The sequence below is a fragment of the Hippopotamus amphibius genome, chromosome 1, assembly GCF_030028045.1.
Source record: "Hippopotamus amphibius kiboko isolate mHipAmp2 chromosome 1, mHipAmp2.hap2, whole genome shotgun sequence".
Lineage (NCBI taxonomy): Eukaryota > Metazoa > Chordata > Mammalia > Artiodactyla > Hippopotamidae > Hippopotamus > Hippopotamus amphibius.
Window position 1 is genome coordinate 109,608,652 of NC_080186.1, and position 7,396 is coordinate 109,616,047.

A 7,396-nucleotide genomic window follows, 5' to 3' on the forward strand; every position below is an offset into this window, starting at 1 on the left:
GGAGACTTAGGAGCTAGAAATTCTGAATAAAATCGGAACACAGTGGAATAGGATCAATCAAACTTCAGAATAGAATAGGCACCTCAATACAGCACTACCCATTCGGGTCTGGAACCATAAGAGGCTGTCACCCTGTCTGACCAGCGACATCACAGCCCCCCACAGCGACCCCTGACTCACAGGGACAAGCGCGCAGTTACGCCTGCGGTGTGACGCCCCCTCGAGGGGCAGGACTCAGGCGGCGCAGCCTCTGCCTTTTACCCCCGAGACCCAGGGGGCCCCGACGGCGGGGTGGCACTGGCTCGGTCGCTGCGCCGCTTGGCGGCGGGGCCGGGCCTCCGATGGCCAGAGACGGGCTGACCGCCCGGGGCCAGCGGGGACACCCCGGGCTCGTCCCCCACCTGCGCGCCACCTGCCCATGTGGACCGCGCAGGTCGGAGAAGCCGGTTTTCTGGAGAAGGAGCCGGCAGAGGTCAGGGACGCGGCTGCGAGGTGCCTGTGGTGGCAGGAACAGGAGCCGGAGGAACGCGGGCTTCGGCAGGAGACTGAGTTCTGGCTGCGGGAGTAAAAGACGCCGGCGCGGCCTAAAGGGAAAGGTCCCACCGAGACTCGAACTCGGATCGCTGGATTCAGAGTCCAGAGTGCTCACCATGACACCATGGAACCGCCGCAGGCCCGCCCCTCCCGCCGCGGAGCCAGGCCGCGCGCAGCCCCGCGGGCCCAGCACCCGCCTCCCGCCGGGCGCTCTCGTCCCCCCGCCCCGAGCCCGCTTCCTCCGCGACGCCAGGAGGCGCCTGACTCGCCTGCCCTCAGGTTTGTACGTCGTGGAAAGACACGAAGTCCATTCGGGAGGAGCGACAGGGGACGGCTTGGCGGCCTCCCCCAAATGCGCCTGCTCTGCCGGCATTTCTAGAGTTTTCTGCCCTGAGGTAAAATTCCCGCCAGAAAAAAAAACCCAAACGCCAAAAAACCCCCAAACTTCCTTTCCCCTTCTTTGCAGTTGTCCTCTCGCCGCTGCCCTGGCAGCTCTGAACATCCTCAGGACAGGGCTAGGCACGTCGTGGGGTGTCCCCTCCCTGGGACCCAGGTGCAAGGGTAGACGCGCGGGGCGCTGCCGGCTTCGTCGGGGGACGGCGCGTCCTCTCTCTGTTGGGAACCGGATGGGAGCCGAAGCGGCCGCGGCCCCACCCGTCGCACCGCGAGCACCCAGGCCGCTGGCGCCCTGAGGGGTGAGGTCGGGTGTGAGCAGCTGACAGTGTTTCTTCTGGGCTCTTTCCTCCCTCCCCTTCGTGCTCCTCCTCCGCTTTCCGGGTTCACCCCCTCTCCGCCCACCCGCGTCCCCGAGACTGAGGCGGCCGCTGGGTCCTGGGAGCGGAGCTCAGCGCGGCCCACGGGCTCCCCGTCGACGTTTCCAGCCTCCGGACGTTTATATGGCTCAGCGGCCAGTTTTAAAGTTTTGAACGTCGGCCACTTTTGAAAGCCTCTCCCAGCCTCGCATTCGGCGGAGGGGGACGCGCAGGGAAGAGGGGCACAGGGCGGGCTGCAGCCCCAGAGGCTGTGGCGGTCCCCTGTCACCTGAGCGGAGGCTCCCGAGGCGGCGAGGCGCAGGCGGCCTGGCCCATTCCCTGGTATCAACGCCCTCATGTGCCCCATGTGAGAACAGCATGTCCTGAGTGGCCAGTCTGAGTGTGTTTTCAGAACCGGAGGGAGGGGTTGAGGGGCACGTTCTCACCCCGTGGCAACAGCAGAAGAGTGTGTAATGCGGCTCTGTGAGTACAGTATGCGAGCATGCTGTTACCTGGAAGACTGGTGGCTCAAGCCACCACGGAACATGCGAGTCGTACTTCAACTCATTTTCCTGCTTCCCATTCTCAAAATTGACCAAAGCCTCCTGAGCTGCTTTTATCTTTCAGGCAGCGACCTCATCCGGTAGCTCTCAGTTCCTGTCCTCCCTGTCCTTTGCTCTGTGGCCGCGGGTGGGGCAGCTGCTGAATCTGAGTCGTCCTGGATCTTCACCGACCTCGGCCCTCCGATGGTTTCTCCCCGCCGTCACCACATTCCAGTGTTCTCTCTGCACCATATGGAGCTCTGCGGCCACCTTGACCTACATGTTTCCACAGCCAGATTCCAGGGGAACTGCCAGGCTGCAGAGGCTGATGGCATAGGCCTGGTCAGACTCCAGGTTGGTGCACCTCAAGGGCTAGTATTAACTATGCAGTTATAGGATGCCAGCAACACTTTGATTTGAGGGTGTTGCATCATTACATTTTTTTAAAAATTTATGACATTACTTGTTAGAACAGTTTTAGGTTTACAGACAAATTGAGCAGATAGAGACTTCTCACATATGCTCTGTTCTCTCTCACACAATTTCTTCTATTATTGGTATCTTGCATTGTTGTGGTACAGGCGCCGGGGAGATCCCATGATCAGGAAGATGGTTTTCCAAAAAAAAAAAAAGGCTTATCCATTGCACTCCGGATGTACTGAGCCCTTTGATTTCTCCAAATTTAGGAAACTCGACTGCACAATTTGTGGTAATGGGGGACAGTGTTTGCATACTCTCCTGACAGGTAATGGTTAATAACAGACCACTGTAAATATATTCAGTAGTTTGGGCAAATTCTTGGGGAGCATTTCCTAGATACATTTTCCTGGAAGATAAACCTTCCTACTCCCCTTCTAAGTTTGTTTTGGGGAAAAATGCTGTATTCCTTTCCAGGGCCAGACTGAATTGACAACCATCATAGTTGATGAGGATTAAGGCCCTAATCAGCCAATGAAGAACACTTTATTTCAGACCAGTCCCATTCCCCATTTTCTGCTGGAAAGAAAGTGGACCAGCTTATTCCTTTACTGCAGAACCACCACCAGAGGTCTTAAACTCAGGGAGACCTGTGTGGCCAGGTGACTGCCTCTTGCAGCCCCGGGAGGACAGATATTTCTAATACCTCACCTAGCTTTCCCGTCTTTCTTTTCTTTTGTATAACTGGCATGGCAATACACCCAAGAAACAGTAGTATCTAGCGCTGTGTCCCCTGCTTAGCAAATAAGGCACAGGGTCATTTTATACCACCAAGAGGAGGAAGATCCTGTGAGTGGAGGACTTTGTGGGGTCTCTTTTGGAGCAACCGATGAGGTTTCTGAGAGAAGGTCTGGGAATCTCTGCCCCTCTTTCAGTGCCTGGGTTGTAGCCCACCAATTTGAAATGTTTGGTGTCTCTCCCTGGTTCCTCAGGGAACATAAGTCAGCCTGGAAGCAGTGTTTCCTAAGAGATACTCCACGAAAGCCCCAAAGCTGGAACTTTCCATTGGGCCACTTTGTAGTCACGTTCACCCTTCCTTTGAAGGACCTTTTGGAGAATAGGAATAATCAAGGGTGACATGCTTTTAAAGAGGCATCTCCACTCACAAAGGACTGGTTTTCACCACAGACCTCAAGGGAACATTCCCTCAGCCTTTGGGCAAGGGGCTATGGGGTTTGCAATCCCCAACATAGAGTCAGGCCAGCATTGTCCTTAAAACGGGTATGGTGCTTTTAAAATACACTTTTTGTTTTTGGTCGTAGAGTTGGTATACATTATTATATAATTTACACATGTACAATATAGTGATTCACAACTTAAAGGTTATATTCCATTTATATGTATTATAACCTATTGAGTATCTTCCCGGTGTTGAATAATATACCCTTGTAGCTTATTTTATTCATAATAGTTTGTACCTCTTCATCCCGATCCCTAGGTTGCCCCTCCCCCTCCCCTTCCCCACTCCCCTCTGGTAACCGCTAGTTTGTTCTCTATATCTGTGAGTCTGTTTCTGTTTAGTTTTATTCACTAGTTTGTGGTATTTTTGAGGATTCCACATATAAGTGATGTCTGACTTATTACACTTGGCACAGTACTCTTCAAGTCCATCCATACTGTTGCAAATGGCAAAACTTCATTGATTTTTTTAAGACTGAGAAGTATTCCATTTACTACATATACCTCATATTCTGTATCCATTCATCTGTTGATGGACACATAGATTGCCTCCCTATCTTGACAATTCTAAATAACCCTGCTATGAAAACTGGGGTGCATGTATCCTTTCAAATTAGTGTTTTGGGGTTTTTTTGGATGCATACCCAGCACTGGAATTGTTGGGTTATGTGATAATTCTGTGCCCACTAACCATGTGTCAAGGTTCCCTTTTCTCCCCATCCTGGCCAGTGTTTGTTATTTGTGTTCTTTTCGATGACAGCCATTCTGATAGGTGTGAGGTGACATCACACTGTGATTTTGATTTGCATTTCCCTGATGATAGTTGATGTTGAGCTTTTTTCCTGTTGGCCATCTGTATGTCCTCTTTGGGAAAACGTCTGCTCAGGTTTTCTGCCCATTTGTTAACTGGGTTGTTTGGGGTTTGTTGATGTTGAGTCCTACAAACTGTTTATATATTTGGATATTAGCTCCTTATCAGTCAAGTTTAAGGGTTTTCCTTCGTTCACAGTCTTACCCTGGTTGTGACTGTGCTTTTTATTTTGTAAAAGTTTCTTTTCAGGATCTTGATAGATATTTTCCAACTGTGATTTTATAAAGGGGGTGCCACACGAATACACACTAACAGAAACTGGATTTACTCTCCCACTTGAAACAGCAAAAGAAAGCAACAACAATAAACTGGACAAAATAGATGAGACAGAGATTTTCAAAAGACTGGCCAACAGGCAGTAAAGGTCAGTGAGTGATCCTGAGAGATGAGAAACAAGCAGATGAGCCTACATTTGCTCCAGTTTACCACCTGGAGAGAGTTTCCAAGCAAGGCAGGGGAGAGGAAACTGAAAACAAGCCAGTGGACTTCACTAAGTTGAGGACACTGAGCTGAGTCATTGCACCTCATCCTCATCTTCCCTTTCAGCAGGTGGAACCTATTGGTGTCTGCTCTTGTTATTCTACCTACAGAGAGATACCTAGGCTGAGCTGGGAACAGTCATCTTCACACTTTCTTCAGTAAGGAATGTGTACCCTCATTCGTATCCCACAGTAGAATTAGCACAGTGCTTTACCCACAGGGGCTTTGTAAATGCATTCGTGGAACTCAGCTAATTTAGGATCCAAGTCATCTAGATGAGCAGAGATATTATATTTTGTACAACATGATGGGATAGAGGAGTGACTCAAGGAGTGTTAGATTATTCTGTTTCTAAGAGCACTAAAGAGATATCAGGCACGTGAAAGCCAGGATTTTACTGCTAGACCCCACTACATTCTCACTGCAAACTTGGAAGTTGCTTTACTCCTTTACTTTGCTTACTGGATCTGAAATGTAAGGGTAAAGCACCAAGTTCTAAAATTCTAGGAATATGACCAATATTTAAATTGTCTTTGAAATGGGGAGAGAATTTGAAGTCTAGAAGGCATTGCCTTTTGTAAGAGAAGACAGATAGTCCCTGATTGTTATGACATGATGAAACTATAAGACTTATTCAATTTGCCTGTTCATTTCTCCTACTGACCAGGACATAGACAGTAGAGACAGACATCAGCAGTTTCCTCTGGAAACGCTGGCAGTGTTGGCTACTTTGAGCCAACATAGATTGCAGATGTTAGTTGTATCATGAGGGGATGAAATCTGGCTGAGAGCCACAGTTGTTGGACCTGGATTGGTCACCAGCTGTTGATAAAGAAAGAAGGGCGGCCACGAGAAACACTGAGGTCATCCCTAGGCAGCACGGGTCACTTCCTCCAGTGAATCCACCCCCATTACACTTCTCATGACTTTTTGGTCGCTGGACTGAGAGCTCCAGGAAAGTTGGAATACCCTTTAATCATCTCTGTGTTCATGTCTCCTGGCACCGAATCAAGCTGCGAGTAGGGTCTCAGTGACATTTGTTCACTGATTGAATAAAAGTGGTTGCAAATCTTCCACCTTTTCAACTACATTCCTTCCCAAATGTGCTCTCAGAGATACTCTGCTTTCTCCCAAGATGTAGTAAATCCCCTTCCTTAAGGACGTGCCTGCCCTACATTATCCACGCCCTTTGATCCAGACCTCTGGTGAATCTGATGAAGACTCACCTCTCCACAGTGATTCCTCTCAGGGGTTCACTGTCATTAGGAAGAGATGTCCTTGGCCTCCCCTCCCATCCTCTGGTCTGCCACAACACCTAATTGAGAAGAGCCCCACACTTTGTTGAAAGTATCCACTTGGATTCTTCTTCCCACTGCTTTGATGTCCTCAGGTAAATCTTACTGATAGCTGAACTCCAAGTTGTTCACAAAGCATGAGGAAAAATAAACCCTCACAAATACTTAAGAAATACTGTGTGTAAAGTCTTTCCAAGTGTAAATGTGGAAGAATATTACTAGTACCTCTGCTTCAGATGGAAGGGTCCCCTTACCCTGCCCCCTCCTGACCTCAGGGCAAAACTGGTGAAGGAAAGAATGGACATCTCCATCCCTTCTCCAAACATTCTTTCTCTCTCTAAGCTCACGCTTACTTGGGGCATCTGCTGTGGGGGCAGCTGCAGGTGCAAACAGCAGGGTCCAGCACAGAGCCTCAGGGTCTCCTCCTCCTCCTTTTGGAATTGGTGCTCCCAGCAGTGCAAACGAACCCTGATCCATGCTGTGGATCTCCTCGGCAGGTGCACAGGTTCACTGTGGAGTAAGTTACTCTCTCAGTCCTCCCTGCTCAGCTCAGGCTGCTCCTTGAGGACGTGGATAATGCTGTGTGCACTCTTCACTTTCCCTTGATTCTTGTGAACTCAGCTTCTCCTTCTTTTCATCTCTGCTGGCAGCCAACTGCTCTACCATTTCTTTACCCTTCTTTGTGTTATTCTCGTTCTTCCAAGCTGCTGATTTTCTTTCTTCCATCTCCTCTATCATTTATGTCTTTTCAGGGTTTGGGCTTGGCTTAGGCTCCTGCATGAGACACACAGAGAAGATCAAGGTCTGCTCTTGGCTGCAGTTCCCAGGTCCCATTTAATATGCATCTCAGTCTCTTATGCATTCAGAGAAATGTGAACTGAAAGGGACTTTGGAGGACTTGAATAACAGCTTTTTTTTACTGATAAAGAAACTGATTCCCAAAGAGAACAGGAGATTTCCAAAACCCTGGGAACAACTTAGTGACGGTAGAACCATCACACAGGTTTGGACACAGGCTACGCTGTCCGAAGCGTACAACACACTGTCCAGGAACCTACAGCTGAAATTCAGAGGACATTGTATCAAACATCAGTATTTCTACTGGTAAAATAAAGTCTGATTATTTATACTCAGTCAATTTTCAATCCCTGCTGACAAAATGGGAGCAAGGAACATGTGTATGAAATACACCACGGTCATCCTTAAAAAACATATATGTGATTCTCTGTAAAACACCTGGCTCTGGTGCTAGAGGTCATCTTCCTG

At 49.3% G+C, this 7,396-nt stretch overlaps 2 non-coding genes across 2 annotated transcripts; one reads left to right on the forward strand and one right to left on the reverse strand.

Annotated features, from left to right (window-relative positions):
- Nucleotides 1-594: 594 nt before the first annotated feature.
- TRNAQ-CUG (transfer RNA glutamine (anticodon CUG)) lies at nucleotides 595-666 on the reverse strand. Its single transcript has one exon. It is a non-coding gene; the product is annotated as a tRNA-Gln (tRNA).
- Nucleotides 667-2,403: 1,737 nt separating this feature from the next.
- On the forward strand, nucleotides 2,404-2,569 carry LOC130842087 (U1 spliceosomal RNA). Its single transcript, XR_009050346.1, has one exon. It is a non-coding gene; the product is annotated as a U1 spliceosomal RNA (small nuclear RNA).
- Nucleotides 2,570-7,396: the final 4,827 nt, after the last annotated feature.